The 23,511-nt window shown below is 36.9% G+C and overlaps 1 protein-coding gene and 1 pseudogene across 2 annotated transcripts in view; both read right to left on the reverse strand.

The window, feature by feature from the left end:
* LOC131429877 (A disintegrin and metalloproteinase with thrombospondin motifs 9) overlaps positions 1-23,511 on the reverse strand; it is a 589,623-nt gene that overhangs the window by 437,250 nt on the left and 128,862 nt on the right. The gene's annotated exons all lie outside the window — the stretch shown is intronic.
* On the reverse strand, positions 11,349-13,755 carry LOC131428605 (bromodomain-containing protein DDB_G0280777-like; annotated as a pseudogene).

Below are 23,511 nucleotides of genomic sequence, written 5' to 3' on the forward strand. Positions count from 1 at the left end.
ATATGCATCCGGGATGACTTTTTGCAGTAATAGTAAGCAATCGAAAAAAGGTGCCCAAAATTTTTGCTCTGGCAAGGAATCTTCAGTTATGGCTAAAATACACAATGTTTCGTCACAATGAAGAATACATATGGAATTTTAGAAAAAAAAACAGATGCGTTCTTGAATTGTGATAATAGATTTCACGGTACATGTTTGAAATATTCCAACAGAAGTAATGTTGAATCCACAAAAAAAATCTTACTAGTCCGAATAAGTTGGAGTTTGCTGCCATGAAAAAGAATTAAATATAAACAAAAAAACTTAGAATATCTGTAAAAGAGAGATTGTACAATTCATTCGCTTGGAATTGGAAATCACTACTGGTCAAACCGAACGAAAGTCAATCACAACAATCGGACCCGATTTAACCTCAATTTACAATAATGAAAATTCATGACGCATTTATTCTTTTAAACGACTTTCGGGAAGAAATCCAATCCACTGTCCCGTCCGAGCTCGAGTTCTCAAGGCAACATTCACACCAATCTCTACTATGGTTTCCAGTGCGGGGGAAATTGCGTTCACTTTAATGGTTCAAGACAAAACATAAACGGCCTACTTGTTTATGCTACTCACAAGTCATACGGATGCAGCACTCAATCTGCCACTCGTATTCTTCTCTCTGATTCTCGTGCAAGTGAGTCCCAGTAGACATCGCATTCCGCACGCATTCTAAAACCACCATTTGACATCGTAGCTCAACACAACAGTGGACAAAAGCACTGCAAAATAGTTAATAAAACAGTCGATTCCGAGCCGGCCGGCGTCACCGCAGAGAGTCATTATTTGAAACCGTCGAACCGCGTCACCACCAGTCGGATGGGAAAAGTTGGCGGAATACCGCGGAATAAACAACGAGATCGTCTACGTGAATTGAAGGCTGCATGTATAAACACTAATCGATCGGATCGGTCGACATTGCTGCATTGGGTTGGTTGGACCGTTGGGGCCGAGGCCGTTCCGAAAGAAACAATTCAAACTGAACTGAACTGGGCGTCTGGTCTGGCTGGCAGAGTTAGGATTTTATTAAATTGGCTTGGGACTGTTGGTCTGGTCGGTGGAATTGGGATTCGTACCCGGCCGGCATTGGGTAACCGGGGGACCGGCCTGGCTGGCGCTAGCACACTGACACTGCTGATGACCGTTTGATGAAATGGCGCCCGTGTCGGGCGGCCGGCCCGCCGTAAACATCGAGTTTGGCTTTCACACGTCTATCAATTTCGACGGGCGGCAGGCGATCTGTCATAAATTTATTGCATGAGATTGTGCTCGGTGATGGATTTTGATTTGGGTTTTCTGAAATGGAAGTGGGAGTGACGGGAGAATGTGTCGAAAGCAGTGCTGAGTGCGTGTTTTTTTTACTTCCAAAATTCTGCAGGAATCAAGATTATCGATGAGTCGGAGTTTGTTTACATTGTACCGTGGTGGATGCTGGTCTTGAAAGGAAATAGAATTGCATCAGATACCGATTTCTGCGAAAGGTCATGGACACCTGTATGCTTGAAAACTGCTCTGAAGGTTATAGTTTGATAGCACCAAGTTATCATTTTCATGACAGTCAGACAAACACTAGTCAAAACAATCTCACGTAAATAGTGTAGTCTCAACAAATAACTTAAACAACTCTATTCTAGAACTCAGCGCCATAGATCTTGTGCATTATCTAAGTTGCAATATCATCAGTTCTTAGATTAACATAGTTTCGGTTCTCACGTATGCATGCTTGTCTGTATATGAGATACAATCTCAAATACCGTTAGGCGGACATGAAACAAAAGAGTGTGATATACGATTCCGTGTGACGAGTTTTTTTTTTTGAGAATGCATAAATCACTGCAGTAATCTGAGAAGATACGTTCCGAAGCGGTTCGTCGACGAATGTCAAATAAAAACAGTTGTGAAAGCCTTTAGTGAAAGCAAGAAAAGTTTTTGTGATATTCGAATCAACAGACTTCGCATCCGATTCTTATCATACAAAACCATTCCAAATTGTAACTCGAACATACGACAAATGGCTTGTATGAACAGTGCCTGATGGGTTGAATCGTCACCACGCGGCTTACTTTGATGAAAGTCGGTGGAAATTGATCACGTGATGTGATATTTTTGATAAATCGGTTCTATCAACACACGCAATTCCAAACGACCCGGCATAACGTGTGTATTCGAGTCTTGTACAACTGATTGTCCTAGTGATTTTGTTCTTTTCACTCGAATGTTATTCCATTCTTCAGACTGCCCAAGAAAGCATAGACTTTTCTCTCGCCACTTGTGTAACCGTTTATTTGTTTCCATCCACTTCGAGCAGAACAATGTCAAAAAACATATAATTAGGATTTTCAGTAGGGTGGTACAAGGTCGTATGCGAACAAGATGAAAAGGTATATTTTCTCGCTCCACCAAACTTCCCGTGTTTCTTTTGGGTCCCATAGGAACTATGCAAAATTTTAGGTCGATCGAAGAAACTACATTTTCGCGCTGGAGGTTTAAATTTAGAATGGAATTTAGCATGGGGAAATCGACTTATTACAACAAAATCGGCTGGAGACCAATCTATAAACTCTAAAAATCAGCGCAAATATCATTTTTGTAGGAAATTTTGTGAGGAAGAAAATCTTCGAAGACCACAAACAATCCGACATTTGAAGAAAAAGTTATTAAAGGAAAACCGACACAAGATCCGAACAAAGGCCCATTCCTTAATATATCTAGCACCACTACTGCTGTGGTCGTAAGGATCGGGTCATTTCTCCGAAAGCCGTTTCGCCGAAAGTCATTTCGCCGAAAGTGGTTTTGCCGAATAGGTAATTTCGTCGAAAGTCGTTTCGCCGAAAGGGTCATTTCATTAGCATTAGCATTAGCATTAGAGACCGCCCGTGTGTTGCTACTTCGTTATTGATCTGGACCAATTGAGATTGCAAAATGATTTTTTGAAGTAACATGTTTGGGAATAACACATTGTTTCACACTGTGCAAACTGTATTGTACCATGCATGCTGATCAATACCGACGCCGGCCACGTCCGAATGCAGATCTACTTGGGAGGGAAAGGATTGTTAGTTCGATGCATGTTGCTACTAAGAACCGAGGAATCCTCTGCATTCCCACATGCATCACAGGAGATGATACTTTGTTAGTAAATGTTTTAATAATGTTATCATGTGTTTATTGCTTTGGGTAGCCGGCTACCAAGAATGTTTTAAAGTATTATCGTTTTATGTGTTACTTTGTGCTGGCAATATAATGCACGAAACAGTCAATCTCCGAAATTGACAAAACTCCGGACAGCCGGCTGTCGAGTATGCAGTCACTCGTTTATGCAACTACCTTTCGCGTTTTTTTAGTCATGCATGAAAAACACATGCGGATTGATAAAAAAGGTATCATCTCACTGCTAGGTGGATTAAGCAGGTTTTTATAAATGAAACTATGTGATACAAAATAAACGAGCGAATAGGATTTAGTAAAAAAAGTTGATTCATTGCATTGAAATATTCTAAACAGTTATTATAAAATCATTTTAAATCACCAAACAAAGGTCAACAGATTTCACACGCGTCTTGATTCTTTTTTATTTCCGCTTTATTATTTTAATTATTTATTAAAATTATTAGATGATTATATTAGTTGATCTGGGCAGCCGGCTACCGAGAAAAATATTAATTTACTGTTTGAAATATTAATATCAAGTGTTTTTTACTATGTTTTCAATATACCGATATATGTTATCTCTGTTATTAACTTTGTAATATAAACGGATTTGCGCAATAGTTGATTTTTATCATTCATTTTATAATCCTGAAAGACCATCAATAACATGGAAGAAGAAATCATTCCTAATAAAACTTTTCTCCGAAACTAGACGGAAATTGATAGGTTGAATAAAGAGATAATTTAGTAAAATAGAGTAATCAGAAGTGAAACATTGAAAATATCTGATAACTGAAAGGAAAAAGAAACTCCTGCAATTGTCGCCTTTTACGACATGGAAGCAGGAACCCAGTGGATCTATTCTTGGTTCATTTTTTTCCGCCGGATTCCACACGGCATCTAGGCTGGTACAGTCCGGAGAGAGCTAATAGGTACTATCAATCTCCTAGTGGACCCCAGCCTTTCGCCGAAAGGGTCATTTCGCCGAAAAAGTCATTTTGCCGAAAGGGTCATTTGGCAGAAAGGGTCATTTCGCCAAAAGGGTCATTTCGCCGAAAGGGTCATGTCTCCTGTATGTTATGTCCTCTGTGTAACTATAAGATGGCTCGCCAGCTGAGTCGGCCGCCGACCCGCCGTCAGAAGCGGCGGCCTCTTGCATACAAACCTGTAACCGCCTTGTTTGCCCGTTCTACTCAAAACTAGTTTTTTTTAACCAAAACGATGTGGCGTAGCCGCATTAGATATTTTTTCATTTTCACTAAATAAATGGAAAATACCACATATATTTGCCTTGTAGATACTCCTATGCAATTGCTGTGATGCTTAGTAGCTAACTTAGTAGATGCAAGTTTTCTTGAGAACTCCGTTCTGAGGTTCATGAATCAATCTTTATTCAAGAGTACAAGAATCAATCAAAAAGTACAATTGTGGGCCAACAAAACGGGCGTTAACGCTACCATCTTTCATTTGTATTTATTTTAAATCAATTCTAATTACGATTTTTCGGATCCTGAGGAATGTCTTCACAAAGGTTACTTAATTTAGTATATATTAAGATTCTTTTAAAGTGACAAACCATGTTCCAAAACACACTGTAAAGACACGAAAAAGCACAACTTTATAATTTAAAGAAATAGGTTTTTGGTGTCTTCGACAATGTTTTCGGTAAACTCAAATGCAATAACTTGGTCGAAGACAGAAACTCTCTATTTGATATAGTTTACAAGATATGGACGATGCTATTTTATGCAAACAAAAAATAATTTACATAGTGACATGGTGACCGTTATTCGACAGCTACACGGAAAGACCAGCTATCGTAAAACAACAAAAATTATAGTTGTTTTCCTGAAGTTGATTAAATTTGATACAACTAAACGATTGTTGTTTTAACTAAACTGTCATTTTTTTTATTTTTTTAACGAGTAATGAAACGTTACAGTTTAGCAATGACACACACCCTAAACGGGAAATGAAACGTTTCAATGAGGTGTCACTCGTGCAACTAAGCAATGACACGCTCCCAGCAAAGCTACCTGAATGCATGAAAGCAAAAACTGTCGCAGTTGTTGCAACCAAGTATTCAGTAATTTGAACTTAAGATGTCTATTGCAATAAATATTTTTTTTCACATACGTCTCTTAGGGTGGCGGGGGATGTATGGTTCAGAGGGCATCAGTGTTGGTGATTGCCGATAATTTGACAGAATATGCTCGATATTTTTCTATATTGTATACAACATTTTCAATCCGGTAGAAGATGCTAGAAGAACTCGTGTCTCTCAATGCATGCACCACGAGAGAATTTTTCTTCCTTAAAAAAATTACAGTCTGATAATGATCGTTGCTGTGTGAAATTTCCCAAGAGAGAATCGCAAGTTGAAAATTATCGCAGAAAATCGAATCGATGATTCAACTTGATGATTCTCGTACTAAGTTGCAATATTTCAAAACCCTTGTGTGGAGCATTCACAGACATTTTCATAGACACAACTTATACAAAGGTTATAAGCACATAGTTAGAAAAAGCGGCAATAGTAAAATGATTCTATCGCAATTATCAACTGCCCGTATAGAATCGGATCGCGAAACGAGAATAAGCGACCGTTTGTTGCTTCGGAGAGAATCCCCACTGCAGCGTGCTAACTCGTGATGCTCAGACGGGTCATCGAGAGAAATTCGCTCTCGTACTGGTGTCCATTCTATGTTAAATGAACCATGCTGGATTTTTGTTGCTGCGATGATATCCGTCTCTTTTCGATGGCACTGATTGAATCGTGTGGAGAGTTGCTAGTGAGCGTTCTTTGATACGCTAATAGGCATTAAAACATTATTTTATGTACTAAATGCCATAAAAATTCTGATAGAATTTAATGTTCCTGTCAGAATTTGCCACAGATTGACCTCTCTGGAGACGTCAAACCTCTCTCCAAGGCGAGTGCACGAATTGATTCGAAGGAACGTCAACGTCGTAAACGTCGACTCATAATAGAAGCAGCGAAAGCAAAACTCGGTCAACCAGCCCCGATCTCCCCTACTCTAGCAGAAAAATGAATTTAAAAAAGTTACAGTAGAAAACGTACCCGTTTTGACATGAACATATTTAACGCCCCAAACTGACTGAATTGACTCAACGTCATCCAGCTAACTGACGTTGCTTTAGAAGATATTTAAGCTGTTAGGTTTAGCCCCGGTCACCCCTACATAAATTTTGGGTTGTTAATATGTTTTTTACTGTCACTGCTAACTTCAATCGGATGAACACATTTTGACAATTCAGCGGTACTGTTTGTAAACAGACTTTTTTTTTTTGTCTCTTGACAAACGGATGAGACCGTTCACGGTCTATATCGCCTAAATAAAATTTCCAAACATCTATAATCAATTCGATACGGTTCGTTTCAGAGATTTATTTAATAAAAGTGGCTAGTTGTGACGTGTAAAGACAATTTTTTGAGATGAGTTCCTCGATTTTTTAAAGCTTGTTTGTTAACGTCACGATACAAAATCTAATTAAGTTTTGCACGATGGTCACTCGAATGAATTACCGATGAACGCCCGATGAATCAAGTTCATCTTTTGACAGCTATCAGTGGTTTGTTTACATATCTATTAACACGTATTCAATTTAGAATGAACGCAATAAACAAACCACTGGTAGATGTAAAAATTTATTGATTTTGTTCATTTTTGTGAGGTTATGTCGTCAATTCCATGCAGTAATAGAATATACTGCTTAGTGTAAAGTCTTCAACGCGTCACATCCGAAACAAAACAAAAAATAAGAACCAATACTGAACCCATCAGTGTCACACAGTGTTCCGGTTTTGCGGTGGCGTTAGTTACAACATCCGTAACATGGTTACTGGAACCATGCTGTCAACGATCGCGCCGCCTCGCTGTTCAGTTGTCATCGCTCGCCGGCAAGGTCTACTAGATTGCGGAAGACGATGTGCATAAACAAACACGCACACTCGCACGCACGCACTCACTGATGCGTTCCGGCTGTTTGTTTGTTTGGTTTGTTTGTGAGACAGAAAATAGTCACCACAACTTCTCATTGGTTCGCGGCGCATGATCTTCTGCTAGTTAGGAAAGAGTGGTGGATAGTGCGTGTGGTTTTCTTTTTTTTTTTTTGGTAAATAACATGGTTGAAGTGAGGGAAATATCGATTAATAACAATTACTAGCAATTAGTTTTTTTCTTCAAAATCTTTAATTTTTTCAATCCTCTAAAAACATTGAATCTTTGTTTTAGGCCGTAAACTAACCTCCTGAGGAGAATTCGCACAACTACAACCCCAGCCACGAATGCTCAAATCAGTTGTTAAACATGTAAATTCCAACCACTCCAGGAGCGTCTGAGATTGCACTTGGCTTCTTACAGTCCGAAGCCGACAACTTTAGACGACTCTTTTGATCCGATAATTTTGGTGCTGCCTACGATGACCCAATACGATCAATAGCGATCCTCCGTTGTCGACTCCAACCAGGGTAAAACAAATCCCCTCTCCGATCGATCTTCAAGGTCAGGAAGTTCATTGAAGCAAAACTTCGGTAGGATTGGTAGAGTCCGGTACCGGTTCGGGTTGTGTCCGGGGCAGATCGGCAGGGACAGTCAATTGAAGAAGTTCGCTGTGATCGCTAAAAATGGATTAGAGCGAACGCAGCTGGGTGGTGAACGCGCGAAGAAGAATTTGAATGGGAATTCTGAAGATGGGCATGATGTCGCGCATTAGGCTTGGCTCATTCATCATTTTCATAAACGGACTCGCATGCGGATGCCGGCGGGTGACGATGCGGGGAACTTGCTTAGTTTCTAAGCGAATTCTGCGTAGAGAAACGTCGCTAATTGGTATGCTGGCTGGAGCAAGGTTAATTTTTTTTTTTTCGTTTTTTTTAATTTGCACCGGGAAGTAGTGCTGCCAGATGGAGGGGTGACAAACGCGCCGAAAACAAAATATCATTGGCTTTCCCGATAAATGATGATAGAGTGCGCCATTAATGGCGGGCACAGTTCTATTGGGAACTGCGCTATTTCGGATTTCGGAGTCTAATGAACTGTGACGCGCCAGTGACTGAGCGTGAGCAGAGTTCAAACAGATGGCTGATTGGAGTCATTGAACGGACTATTTATGCGTTCGCTTTCTGCGCTCCAGTTGTGATCGGCTAATGGGACTCGGACCGGCCACATTCGGAGAGAATTATAAACCTATTTTGTCAATTAATTCCTCTTAGGTGTGTGCGTGTGCGTGTGTGGATTTTAATGGAATGAAATTATTGAATTTCGTTTCACGCAACGATAAAAATGATTTGTGGAGTGTGACCGGCCTTAAATGCGTTACAAACATTATTTGATTAGAATTTATTGGCAATGATAAAGTCGTCACAGGTCATCCCAGCGATCAGCATCGTCTTCCTTAACGCACTCGCAACTAAAACCACTGGAAAGGTTTTTTGGTTTCTCAATAATTTATTTGACACTGCTCATTATTCTGACTTTAAATAGAGCCGGTTTAACACTTTACATTTGTTCGATTGAAGGAGAAAAATTGAAATTATTTTCCATTGTCGGAGCTCGTCGATACTCTTTCACACATAATAAAGAGGAGGACGAGGTTCACTATTCACGCTTTTGTCCATTAATTCGGTATGGCTGTTGCTGGCGGAAACATTTTCGTGCGATTTATCTGCCTTATTGCTGTTATTCTGTTCTGTTATTATTCCAATTAAAGTAACGGTCTTCGATTTTTTTCACATACTGTACAAAAAAGTGCAAATTATCACATGTAATAGAAAAAATTAATCCCTAATTCCAACTTTAAGAAAAAGGCATATTTTCTTATTATTTGTCATAAGAAAATCAAAAAAAAATTAATCGAGAAAATTAAAATGAAAAAGTTATTGAAAAAACTGATATTTTAAGAAGCATCCTAATATATACTAAGTAATAGCGTTCTAATTGATGATCAGTTAGAGATACAGATAAAAAATCTTTAACAAAGTTGTTTAAAATTGATTATTCTATGTTATTGATGAAGGATACATTGTTTTATACCTACCAGATTTTGAAATATTTTTTCAAATCATGGTTTGTTTTCGAATCTCTAAAACCACTACAGCCCAAAAAATGCAGTTAAACGCAGGTGAAAAGGCTTACCGCAGTGAACAGCGCTCTAGCTATTTGAACAAGCAGCCAGCCGATTATCGTAGGTGATCAACGATTCACGTGGGAGCCTTGAGTCATGATTGAAAGTTACATCAGAAGGCATAACCTTCTTTAGGTGCACGCGATACTTACGGAATTCAGGTAACGGAAGTTCATCAACACTTCCTTTTCAATAGGTAGAATATAACGGTACACTGAGGTCTCTTTTTACGCGGGGGATACGTACCGCGTAAAAAAAACGAGTGGCTTCGGAAATCCGCATAAAAAACCGCGCTACTTCAGAAATTCGCGTAAAAAAACCGCGTAACTTCAGAAATCCGCGTAGAAAAAAACCGCAATATGGAAGAAATTTTTTTTGATGCCGAATGTCTTAGAAATGCATGAAACGTCAAGATCTGGTGTAATCTGTACATATTTTTTGTGTCAAAAAGTTGACTTAAGAAAAATTCGGGATAACACCAGATATCGAAGTTTCATGCATTTCTAAGACAAAACCAGAAAACTGCGTAACTTGGAAAATTCGCGCAAAAAAAAAACCGCGTAAAAAGAGACCCCAGTGTATGTCATACTTGATGGTATCGTATTCCAGCTAGCGAACATTTGTAATCAACGAATTCAATTCGTTTCAACCCTTCGTTAAATAAAATGTACACAACACTATTATTTTTGTTTCGTAGAAGAAATCGCACTTACTTTAGATCGAGATGCTTTTCCTCGTTCAACCAAGATTTTGAACTGAAGTCGAATTTTAATATTTCAGTGTCTTATCGGTGATCCTTGTGTTGTTCTTATTGTTTTTAATTTCTGTTACTATTAAAGTTTATGCCGTTCTACCTTTCTTCTCTTTAGTAACATTGACGGCTAGAAAACGAAACTTAACAAGCAGCCACCAATGCCGAGCTAGATGTATAGTTTTGGTTTCCGTTCCTTTCTTTTCTTACTGATTTTTCTGTTCTTTCTTTTCTTACTGATTTTTCTGTTCTTTCTGTTCTTTCTGTTCTTTCTGTTCTTACTGTTCTTTATGTTCTTTATGTTCTTTCTGTTCTTTCGGTTCTTTCTGTTCTTTCAGTTCTTTCAGTTCATTCAGTTCATTCTGTTCTTTCTGTTCTTTCGGTTCTTTCTGTTTTTTCTGTTCTTTCTGTTCTTTCTGTTCTTTCTGTTTTTTTTCTGTTCTTTCTGTTCTTTCTGTTCTTTCTGTTCTTTCTGTTCTTTCTGTTCTTTCTGTTTTTTCTGTTCTTTCAGTTTTTCGAGTTCTTTCAGTTCTTTTAGTTCTTGTTGTTCTTGTTGTTCTTGTTGTTCCTGTTGTTCTTGTTGTTCTTTTTTGTTCTTGTTGTTCTTGTTGTTCTTGTTGTTCTTGTTGTTCTTGTTGTTCTTGTTGTTCTTGTTGTTCTTGTTGTTCTTGTTGTTCTTGTTGTTCTTGTTGTTCTTGTTGTTCTTGTTGTTCTTGTTGTTCTTGTTGTTCTTGTTGTTCTTGTTGTTCTTGTTGTTCTTGTTGTTCTTGTTGTTCTTGTTGTTCTTGTTGTTCTTGTTGTTCTTGTTGTTCTTGTTGTTCTTGTTGTTCTTGTTGTTCTTGTTGTTCTTGTTGTTCTTGTTGTTCTTGTTGTTCTTGTTGTTCTTGTTGTTCTTGTTGTTCTTGTTGTTCTTGTTGTTCTTGTTGTTCTTGTTGTTCTTGTTGTTCTTGTTGTTCTTGTTGTTCTTGTTGTTCTTGTTGTTCTTGTTGTTCTTGTTATTCGTGCTGTTCTTGTTGTTCTTGTTGTTCTTGTTGTTCTTGTTGTTCTTGTTGTTCTTGTTGTTCTTGTTGTTCTTGTTGTTATTGTTGTTCTTGTTGTTCTGGTTATTCTTGTTGTTCTTGTTGTTCTTGTTGTTCTTGTTGTTCTTGTTGTTCTTGTTGTTCTTGTTGTTCTTGTTGTTTTTGTTGTTTTTGTTGTTTTTGTTGTTCTTGTTGTTCTTGTTGTTCTTGTTGTTCTTGTTGTTCTTGTTGTTCTTGTTGTTCTTGTTGTTTTTGTTGTTCTTGTTGTTCTTGTTGTTCTTGTTGTTCTTGTTGTTCTTGTTGTTCTTGTTGTTCTTGTTGTTCTTGTTGTTCTTGTTGTTCTTGTTGTTCTTGTTGTTCTTGTTGTTCTTGTTGTTCTTGTTGTTCTTGTTGTTCTTGTTGTTGTTGTTGTTCTTGTTGTTCTTGTTGTTCTTGTTGTTCTTGTTGTTTTTGTTGTTTTTGTTGTTCTTGTTGTTCTTGTTGTTCTTGTTGTTCTTGTTGTTTTTGTTGTTCTTGTTGTTCTTGTTGTTCTTGTTGTTCTTGTTGTTCTTGTTGTTCTTGTTGTTCTTGTTGTTCTTGTTGTTCTTGTTGTTCTTGTTGTTCTTGTTGTTCTTGTTGTTCTTGTTGTTCTTGTTGTTCTTGTTGTTCTTGTTGTTCTTGTTGTTCTTGTTGTTCTTGTTGTTCTTGTTGTTCTTGTTGTTCTTGTTGTTCTTGTTGTTCTTGTTGTTCTTGTTGTTCTTGTTGTTCTTGTTGTTCTTGTTGTTCTTGTTGTTCTTGTTGTTCTTGTTGTTCTTGTTGTTCTTGTTGTTCTTGTTGTTCTTGTTGTTATTGTTGTTCTTGTTGTTCTGGTTATTCTTGTTGTTCTTGTTGTTCTGGTTATTCTTGTTGTTCTTGTTTTTATTGTTGTTATTGTTGTTATTGTTGTTATTGTTGTTATTGTTGTTATTGTTGTTATTGTTGTTATTGTTGTTATTGTTGTTATTGTTGTTATTGTTGTTATTGTTGTTATTGTTGTTATTGTTGTTATTGTTGTTATTGTTGTTATTGTTGTTATTGTTGTTATTGTTGTTATTGTTGTTATTGTTGTTATTGTTGTTATTGTTGTTATTGTTGTTATTGTTGTTATTGTTGTTATTGTTGTTATTGTTGTTTTTTTTTCATAAATACGTTTATTTCTTAAGGCAGTTTACATAAGTTTTTCTTCGCCGTAGCATCACTTTCACATAATATTCTTATCCTTATTTAATTCTAACATAGTCACAACGTTTTGAATTTATTAAAACATATTCTCTTATAGCTTAAATATCATCTTAGGTAACTCGTCATTAATTATGAAATCTACTCGGAAATATTATTTGAACCAAACGATTAACTTCTATAAATTATAAAATAAGCTGTTATTTTCAGACATTTTGTTGATAATTTCATAAACTGTTTCGAGTTTGTTTGTGTCATTACATAATTTTTATTCTAATTTAGCTATTGGTTGAACTCATGGACGCAGCTGGGATCAGAACTAAGTCTTAAAAGGGGCCTTTATTAAATTGAAACTCCAATTTTCTTTATGAAATGATAAATAAGTTTCATGTATGAAAGGTCATGACAAGCAAGAATGTCTCGAACTGGGATATTGGATAGTCTACCTTGGGTACGCAAAGAATTTATTAGTTGAGATCTGACATCACGATACTCCACGCATGTCCAAACGACATGATCAATATCCCGATAACCTTCTCCGCAAGCACAATGATTAGTCTCGGAGAGCCCAATTCGAAGGAGATGTGCATCTAACGTGTAGTGATTGGACATGAGTCTGGACATCACACGAATGAAATCCCTACTCACATCCAGTCCCCTGAACCATGCCTTTGTCGATATTTTCGGAATAATTGAGTGCATCCACCGACCCAGATCATCTCTATCCCAAGATGCTTGCCAGCTGGCAAGTGTTCTTTGGCGAGACGAGCTATAGAATTCGTTGAAAGCAATCGGTCGCTCATAAATTTCACCCTCAATAGCACCACGTTTGGCTAAAATATCGGCTCTTTCATTGCCAGGAATGGAGCAATGAGCCGGGACCCAGACTATAGTGATTAGATAATTATTGTTCAATATGTCGTTCAGGCACTGTTTTATTTTGCCCAGGAAAAACGGTTCATTTTTGCCAGCAGCGTTTGAGCGAATGGCTTCAATTGCACTCAGATTATCTGTGAAGAGGAAATAATGGTTTGGAGATAATGTGACGATTACTCTCAAACTATAATGAACTATGTTATTGTTGTTATTGTTGTTATTGTTGTTATTGTTGTTATTGTTGTTATTGTTGTTATTGTTGTTATTGTTGTTATTGTTGTTATTGTTGTTATTGTTGTTATTGTTGTTATTGTTGTTATTGTTGTTATTGTTGTTATTGTTGTTATTGTTGTTATTGTTGTTATTGTTGTTATTGTTGTTATTGTTGTTATTGTTGTTATTGTTGTTATTGTTGTTATTGTTGTTATTGTTGTTATTGTTGTTATTGTTGTTATTGTTGTTATTGTTGTTATTGTTGTTATTGTTGTTATTGTTGTTATTGTTGTTATTGTTGTTATTGTTGTTATTGTTGTTATTGTTGTTATTGTTGTTATTGTTGTTATTGTTGTTATTGTTGTTCTTGTTGTTCTTGTTGTTCTTGTTGTTCTTATTTTGGATGTACCTGTTCTCATACCGAAAGTCTGTGTTTATCGCTTTTACAACCGAGAAGCCGATATCGACAAACACAAAATGAGATGTCCTGTTAAAGCAGCAGAATTTTATCCGGATCCGACTATTGGTTCCGGAATGACGAAGTGATAAGTGTAGAATAATTGAAATCAAGGGGCGCTCGATTTTGTTCTTAGATAATTGAACCGATTTTTTCAAGATTTAAACGAAAGACCTTAGCAAGCCACGATGGCTTCTTAAATTTTGTTCGAACTTGATTCGCGCTTCCGGAATTATGAGATTGTGACAATTTCAGAAGTGACAAGGCAAACAAGAGTGAATTTATTCAAACTTTATACGTTCCATTCTAGCGATATTCTATGTGTAGGGCACTGGTCTTACAAGCAAGTATGTTCAAGTGGAAGGATTCTTAGTGTCAGTAGGATCGTAGCACTAGCCAAGCAATGGTTTTGTACCCCCTACAATCCAACTGTCCACACACCAATACTGCCAAATATTCGCTCACTACTTTGTGAGAAATCGGAAGCAGAAGGACGAAGGCGTGATCAGCGAACCGATTCTATAAAGATAAACCGATTGTGGTTTAGAGTCAGCCAATCAATATAATCCTTTTTATTTATAATGAAATTTCTTTTATTTTCCAATGCAGATTTTCAAATCTAGTATCAATTATCAATATAGTATCAATTTCCAATGCGTTCGAGGAATATTCCTTTCTTTTAACCTTTACTTCAAACAAGCTCACAACAGAGGACGAAACTATGGGGGGGAATCAGGCGAAACTTACCAACCAACACAGTCCGACCGATGATATCGGGTGAATCGTGGGAAAATGGAATTTTGATCCGGATCGTTGTTTAATCGAAACATATTTGTTTAACACAAATTTGAATTAACAAAAAGCCTATCGGGACAGCCCCGACAGACACCAGAGGAAATATTATGGTCTCATTCTTTAAACAGCTCAGGCCGGGCAATCCGCAGAAGAGAAAAAAAACCGCTCGACAACTTTGCTCATTATGCTAAAAGCATGTTCGCAAATTAGAGTGGTTCGCTTTGTGGAATCACTGTGTGGCACTTTGACATAGAAACTTTCGTAACCTTTTAAGAAACTTTTTTGGTTTCGGTTTGGGATGGTGGCAGTTGAAGTTTTATCCAAAAAAGAGAGGATGCCTGAAAAGTATCCAAATTGTTCACCACCCCAATGCTGGAGCATATCGAATACCATACTGAATTTCGTTCGTGCTCGTGCTCCAGTCGCAATACATACTAAACAAAAAACCCATCTTCTATTTATCTAACGGTCATTTATCTCCCAAACAATTAATATTCATCTTCTCCATAGTTTCAGTTTTGCGAAGATTAGTGGCCTCGACTGTGAACAGTTTAGCCAGACACACTGAAAAAGGCACTGAGGGGAAGCGGATGCATTTGCGGTTTGTCCCTGCCTGGCCATCCAACATATTGAGGCCTGTCTCCCTGTCCAGCTCTAAGCTACAAACACATCGATCATATACACTTGGACCTTTGCTGTTTTCATTCGGTCAAACCGCGAACGACGAAGGGAACATCTGCACAAGAAAAAAGCGCTTCCTTGTCTTCTGAAGTATTTACTTGTGATGTCATCGTCTACTCGACCCGGCTCCTCATGTCTTCGTGTCCATTCTACGAGTTGAAATCGGCAGCTGAAGACTGACTGGCTGGCTGGTTAGTTGGCTGGCATGCCGTCCGCGGCGTCTGGATTCGGTCAGGCCAACAGCGCGGGGTAGGTCAGTTTCTCTCGCTGTCTCTCGGAGCTAAGGATGGAAGTGATGAATAGAGCGACTCCTCGTTTGAATGGGGGTCGTCAATCTGTCGGTGGTCTGACTTGGACTTTCAGATCGGATGGCGTGCACTCAATCGGAAATAAGATCATGCTCAAGAACTTGACCGTGCAGAAATGATATTAATGCGGGTGAAAACAGTTCAAGCCTGCCGAATAAGGTTCGTTGATCTGGGGTGCGTTGTGCGGGATCAATCGTTGGATGCCAGTGGAAAAATGCTATAGAGAACAGCTCCATTGCTAAGTAGTTTTTCTTGTTGCTTGTCAGTTAGTTTGATATGAAATAATCCTTTATCTAAGAAAAGAATGATGAAACATTATAGGAAATTTTATTTCTATTTACGTTTCGTCTTCCACTAGTCAGTGCATAGCAGTTTATATTGAACTGTTATGCCACTTGGCAGTTCTCCATAAAATTGCTAATCATAGCAATTCAATACGAAACACTGTGCACTGACGAGTCTAAGGTGTTTGTTCACCGAAGATTGCCCAGTTTTTCTTAACAATGTATTACTCACATTCGTACCCGAGCAGATGACAAAATGTATCACCGCACAATATTATGCACAACACACGTATCTGACTACGGCACAAGTGTGTGGTTCCACCGCAAATCACGATATTTTTGACGTGAATACTTACGTCTTACTTTGTTATGAACGTCTCTTTAAAATTCACTCTATACCAGAATGGGTAGAACTTAATCTTGAATATCTCTTGTTATATTTAAGGATGCAACATAATTTTTTTCTTCACACGATATGTGTTCAGAAATTTATGATAAAATTCTCAGAAGTATGAGATCACCACAATTAACTCAAAATTTATGTTTATAAGACGTTTGGTATGAACGAGCATTAAGGTGAAATTCAGTGTCAAAATAAGGCGCGCTAAATTTCAATCGAATGAATTCAACATTTTCAGTGATTGAGCGCAGTAGGCTTGTGACACGTTTTGTTCGCTAGTAAAACAGGCACTAGCTATGAATGGTTATAGAACATGAGTATTTCCATTGACTAATATAAGAGAGACACATTTGTACATGTTGTTTAAGACAGTCAATTTAGTCATTCAATCTACACTGAGGTCTTTTTTACACAGTTATTTGTGCGTTTTTTATGCAGCTTTCTGGGGGGTTTCCGAAGCTAGACGGTTTTAAGCCAAATTTAAAAGTTATCCAGTTTTCTTGTTTTGTATTAGAAATGCACGAAACGTCGAGATCTGGTGTAATCTTAAAATTTTTTCGGCAAAAATCAACTTTGGGACCACATAACTTCGAAAATAGGATAGAAAAAAACAGATTTTCTATTTCGGAAATTTCAAAACATTTCAGTCCCAAAGTGGAATTTTTCCAAAAAATATATTTTCGAGATTACACCAGATCTGGAGGTTTCATGCATTTTTAAGACATTTGGCATAGAAAAAAAAATTCTTCGGTTTTTCGGGTTTTTACGTGGATTTTCGAAGTTACGTGGTTATTTTTTACGCGGATGTCGGAAATTACGCAATTTTTCAAAGCTACGCAATTTTTTTCGCGCAGTGTTTTTTTACGCGGTACCTAATTCCCGCGTACAAAAAGACCTCAGTGCATAATGATTTTGAACATTCCATTTGTAATGTCATCGTAATCGGTCTTGTTAACTAGACAACCCTATAATCTTTTTCTGCAAGTGAAGCATTAAAAGTTTGAGAAATGCACACAATCAATCAACTAGTACGTGCAATTATCGATATTAGAAATTGTGGAAATTCATGTCAGTTTTATTCGCAATTAAGTCATCCAGTTATGTCTCTAACATTACCCACCCGTCTTTTTTTCCAATTTTATTGTTGCACATTTCGAATTGGCTCAAATTCTGCATACGCATATTTTATGAAATTAATGGACAATTTACATCATTTATTTACAATTGCGATACTAGCCTTACTTTTGAGAAGGGCCTAAGCAAAACTTCTAAGGAAATTCTCAGCGAAATCTTTCTCAAAACGATTTAAAAAATTCTCAAAAATCTATCTATTTATAAAAAGTTTTAACTTTTTGACTAATTATTACTTTATCTTGACCTAGAATGCATTGAATTCCTTCCATTATCAGCTACAAAATATCATACAAGAAAACAATTTTAAGTAACATTTATGATATAGATGGACATCTAACGATGATTGGATAGGTAAGTCTGAACATAACACGATTGAAATCCCTACTCACATCCAGCCCCCTGAACTATGCCTTTGTTGATATTTTAGGAATAATTGATTGCATCCCAGAATTTAAAGGCAAAAGAACACTACAATTGTTGATTCCTTGAAAAAGGTCCAATAAGAACCGAAACGTCGAAAGAAGAGAAAATTAAAGGATTTTTTTTAATTTTCTTTCAAAACTGAAAAGCCGTTACATATCCTGAAAACACAAAAACAAAACTATGGCTACGGTCACTGTCTGTTGTTTGGGAAAACTTTTGTTCTATGGTAGGGGAGAGCGGGGCAAAAATTCAAATCAAATGTAAAAATTTTTAACTCCAGAATTTTTGAGCTATAGAATATATTCCTAGTAACAAATTATATTCGGTTAGTGTTTTTAGCTAATCAAGATACGCTGAATCGAACGGTACTATTGATATTTATGAAAAAATAATGTTTTTGTTTGTGATATGACTTCGCAAAATCAAAACAAGGTGGTGGGGTGAAAATGGCCAAATGGGTTGAGACCGGGGCTAGTCCGGACACGGGAATAAACCGGACAGCTCAAATATCTTCTAAACCAGTAATTAGTCGTTTCAGTTTTCGTCAATCGTATTTGTGTCAAAAGGTATACGAGCAATTCCAGAAAAGCTTTGCAGATCATCAGACTCGACCTTCTCCGATTTGGATGAAACTTTGCACATGGCTTCAGTATAACAAACCATAAGTTTTTAACCGATGGAGCGGTCAATCCGACTGATTTTTAAAAAAGGCGTATGTGTTTTTGCATATCACGAAAATTGCCATTTTTAAATTGTTGTAACTCGGAAACCGTTAATTGTACAAAAATGGAGTTCAGGAAGAAGTTGTAGGGAATCGATTGGGCACTCTAAAAAAATATACACTGAAAAAAATATTTGAATTTTTTTCTCAAAAATTACAAAATAATCCGAAAAAGGTAAATAAAAAAAAGCATGGTTTCATTTTTTTTTGATAATTTTTATTTTAAAGCTGTTATTAAAACCTACAGATTGATGATTATCCCATCCGTGCCTTTTGAAAAATGAAGAAGTTACAGCTAAATCAATTCACAGATTCGTTCGAAATATCAAGTTCTCGTTGAAAGATAATCATTTAAACAGTAGAATATTATTCTACAGGTTAAATGCAATAGATTTGTTCATAATATCCTTTCTTCTACAAGTAGCTGTTCTTGAGATACTTTGATATTTAATTATAACACAATTTTTTTAAATTTCCATGAGTTGTTTATTTGCTTGCTATATCTACAATTATTACATGTTCAAATGGCACGGATTGGATAGCCATTAATCTGTAGGTGTTAATAACAGCTTCAAAATAGAAATTATCAAAAAAATTAAAACCATTCTTTTTTTATTTAACTTTTTCGGATTATGTATATGTAATTACTGAGAAAAAAAAATCAAAAATTTTTTTCAGTGCATATTTTTTTACAGTGCCCGATCGATTCCCTACTACTTTTTCCTGAACGCCATTTTTGTACAATTAACGGTTTCCGAGTTACAACGATTTGAAAAAGGCAATTTGGGTGAAATGCAAAAATACATACGCTCTTTTTAAAAATCAGTCGTTAGTCGGATTGACCTCTCCATCGGTTCAAAAACTTATGGTTTGCCATACTGAAGCCATGTGCAAAGCTTCATCCAAATCGAAGAAGGTCGATTCTGATTTTGTCACTTTTTCGTCTACTCATTCCTGGAATAGCTCATACGTTTTTCACCAAAATTTTTTTTTTCGAAAATTTTCTCTTTTTTTGGGTATATTTGATATCTGTGCATTGTAATGACGGTCTGGTTAGTGCTTTCAAATATTCATTTTGTGCTGAATCTAGTGATTAATGAGTGCATTCGATTACATGGAAAATAAAATTATTATTGAGCCTCGAAAATAGAAAAATTGTCAATGCGGGGCTAAACCGGACAAAAAAGTTGTTCTAAATCGGACACATAATTTTCGACTTGAAATTCTTAGCGGATTCTTAAAACATACCGATATTTTTATTTCTTTTGTAAAGAGGAGTTTTTAGGAGGTTTGTTTGTGTTTGGGGATTACTCTAACATATTGTCTGAAAGTTCTTTTGACAGAGTGAAGTGACGTCTCTACTCAGTATTGTTTAGCAAATCATCATGAATAGGTTGACAACGCTTCATAATCGTGGAAATTTATTTCGGTTATTTAGGGGTTTGGTACCGAATTTGTGCTAAGTGCACATAACTATTTTCATTTTTTACGTTTTGCTTTCAGCTCATCAGTGCGTCAGCAGTTTATGTTGAACTTCTAACTTTATTTCAATTGTTTGTGTAGATAAACTCACAACGATTGATGCATTGAAAACTAATATTCAACGTATCATTGCTGAAATACGCTCCCAAATTTTTGAAAAAGTGGTCGAAAAGTGAACCTCCAGAATAATTGCTATCGCTTTTTAAAACTAGATTTACTATAAATTAAATCAAAACGTTCATTATATGTATCGAAACAATCAAACAGTATTTATTAAAGACTCTAAAGTCAGTTTCAACATGAATTATTTAGTACTGCAGGGTGTGAAGTTTCAAGACAATACCTATATTTTCAGTAGGCAGTATTATGCCTCACGTAAGGTTGAAGAAAATTTCAAACAATTGTAATGTCCAAACTGACGTCGCGGACGAAACAAGTTTCGGCTAGCTAGCCGTAAAGATGATGATAATTTGAAAGGGAAAAAAGCTTATTTTTTACCCTCCGCATAGTTAGCCAAAACTTGTTTCGTCCGAGACGTCAGTTGGGACATTACACATCTACGCACTGATGGGTCAAAGACGAAACGTAAAATAAGCATGGAAATAGGTATGTGCACCGAGTACATACATTTGGGGGCAATAAAAAAAAGTTTTTTTCCCTTCAAATTACCAACTAATGCAAATTTTCCTAACCACAATTTGGAAATTGGAGCTGAAGACTTAAGCTACACAACGGCAAAGAAAACTTGGGTAAAAGCTTGATTGAAAGGGATGCTTTTTTCAATTTCCTAAAAGTGTCCGGCTTAGCCCCGGTCTCCCCTACCAGCAAAATAGTCAAAAATGCCCAAATCTCGAATTTTTAATTTTAATATGAAATGATATTTTCCATTTACCAAACAGTTAGAAGATATCGATAAGACCAAAAATCTTCATTTACACAAAATATTTGATCTTGTTTGAAATACGACTGGCCATTTTCGCCCACCCAGTTTGAGATTTGAGCCAGATTGCGCCTGTATGAGTGGAGATATATGCCTCAAACCAAATTTTGTAACTTGTAGCTTTCGAACAGTAACATATTATTGTCTGCTCTTTTTCTGCGCAAGACCAAAAGTGGCCATTTGCGCCCCGGGCTCCCCTACTTAGGAAAATGTTTCATCCTGGATACGACTGTCGACCAATTGTAGTTTTCCAAAATGCGTGAAGAGGCATATGTATGATGGATTGTGGCGAAGTAAGATGCCCTTGTTTTCGGCAGCTATGATATTAAAGACTGTCCCAGAAAGTATGGACGCACTTTGTTTTTGCTGTAAATAATTCACAAGAGTTAGATATTCAAATTTTATTCGATATACTGATAATATTAGACTACAACAACAGAATATTATTCTCAACATTTGCTACTTAGCCATTGTAGCTAGCTAGCTGGCGCACCTTCTTGCGAACGTTCCTCATTAAATTCCGTACAGACTTCTTGGCGACAAGTTTTAACACTTTTTTTCCAATCTTTTTCGAACTGTTGAATGGTTTCGGCTGCCGAGACATGTTTCCTAAGACGTGCCTTCGTTAATGCCCAAAACTCCTCAATTGGTCGAAGTTGTGGGAAATTTGGTGGATTCGTGTCTTTTGGGACAAAAGTGACATTTTTGGTAGTATACCATTCTACCGTTGATTTCGAGTAGTGGCAAAAAGCAAGATCTGCCCAGAAGACAACAGGATTCTTGTGGATTCGAATCATGGGTAGAAGTCGTTTTTGTAAACATTCCTTGATGTATATTTCGCTGTTCATTGAAGCAGTGGTTCAAAATCATACCGCAGCTACCAATTGCTTGCCAGACCATAGCTTTCTCACAAAATTGTTCGACTTCAATCGATGTCTCGGACTGGTTTAACACTTGCCCTTCTCGCACCGTATAATATTGTGGTCCAGGCAAGGATTTGTAATCGAGTTTCACGTAGTTTTCGTCGTCCATGATTATGCAGTTCAAATTTCCAGCAAGAATCGTATTGTACAGCTTTCGAACCCTCGGCCTGATCGATGCTTCTTGTTTCGGACTACGTTTTGATTGTTTCTGTTTCTTATAGTCTCGAAGATTCAAACGTTCTTTAGCACGAAGAACATTTGACTTCGAAGTGCCACTTTTTTGGCCACATCCCGAACTGAAACCTCCTTCTTTTGCTCGAACGCCTTCAGTATACGTTTATCCAACTGAGTCGTATTGTGATAATTCAATTTTCTTTCTCAGTCATTCCGGCAAGACACTTACCTTTTCCGCACGACTAATTTTGAAAAATGATGACAATAATCACGCATAAATTCCTTTGCCGAAAAATCTTTAGTAATGATGAATTTATTCCCAACTAACCAGAAGCTCGTTTTTTAGTAAACCACCTTTTAGTAATTTAGTAATTTAGTACAGAACTAGTCCTAAGAGTAGAACAACAGAAAGAAAATTCGAGCGAAACTAGACATTTTGAAAATAAAAGTTCTACTTTTAATGTAATCATACCACAAACATAACATTTTATCTGTTGATTTCTTCATTCTATACAGAACTACTTGTATGTATAGCTGAATAATGTTGCTTTGTTGCTTTCATAAGTCAAGTTTCGTTAAAATTTACATGTATCATGTCAAAAAAATGTCAACCGTTTCCAACCCTGCTCTCAGAAGTCGGTAGCCCAGAATTTTAATACAGCAAAACTATAACTTAAAATTACTTTTCTGAGCGGTTAGTTATTTCACAGTGTATTCGAAGCGACGACGTAGATCTCGTGATACCTATGGATGAGTCTGATGAGTCGTTGTACTTGTGTAAAATATGTAAAATATCTACTTTTTCCCAGTTTTTAATCATTAATCATTTCGTTAACGATGGATATTGAAACGGTGGCAAATGATGACTATCATTTCAAACAAATCAGTATGCAATCCACTGACATGATCGTCACCGTGCGGCATGAACAATTCTATAAACAAGTTCATAAATAATAAAAAATACCCAACTATTCAATGACCAACCTAAAATTACTTTTTCCAGTAGCTGAGTTATTCTAGGAAGCACCGACGGATCATCACCGAAGTCCATTTCAATTGTCAACAAAGTTTTCCATCTAAAATCAACGTTCCGGTTCGTGTTTTGTACAAATTATGAACACAAGCTTTTCTACAATTTGCATACAAACTCAATTCAGCTGGCCGATGAGGAAGACCACTTTGCTGGCGATGTTCGAAGCGTGCCCGTTGGAAGTCAATATTGGTTCTGAAATTGATTTTCAACGATAATTGCGCCAATATACATGAGTTACATCATCGTGCGAAACCACCGAAACGTGTTACGGCTGCTCTCGAACAAACACCGAATCGACGCACACACACACATTCCTCAGTCACATTCGTACGATCGCCCCAAATGCTAATCTAGAGGCAAC

This window comes from Malaya genurostris, chromosome 2 (genome assembly GCF_030247185.1).
Source record: "Malaya genurostris strain Urasoe2022 chromosome 2, Malgen_1.1, whole genome shotgun sequence".
NCBI lineage: Eukaryota > Metazoa > Arthropoda > Insecta > Diptera > Culicidae > Malaya > Malaya genurostris.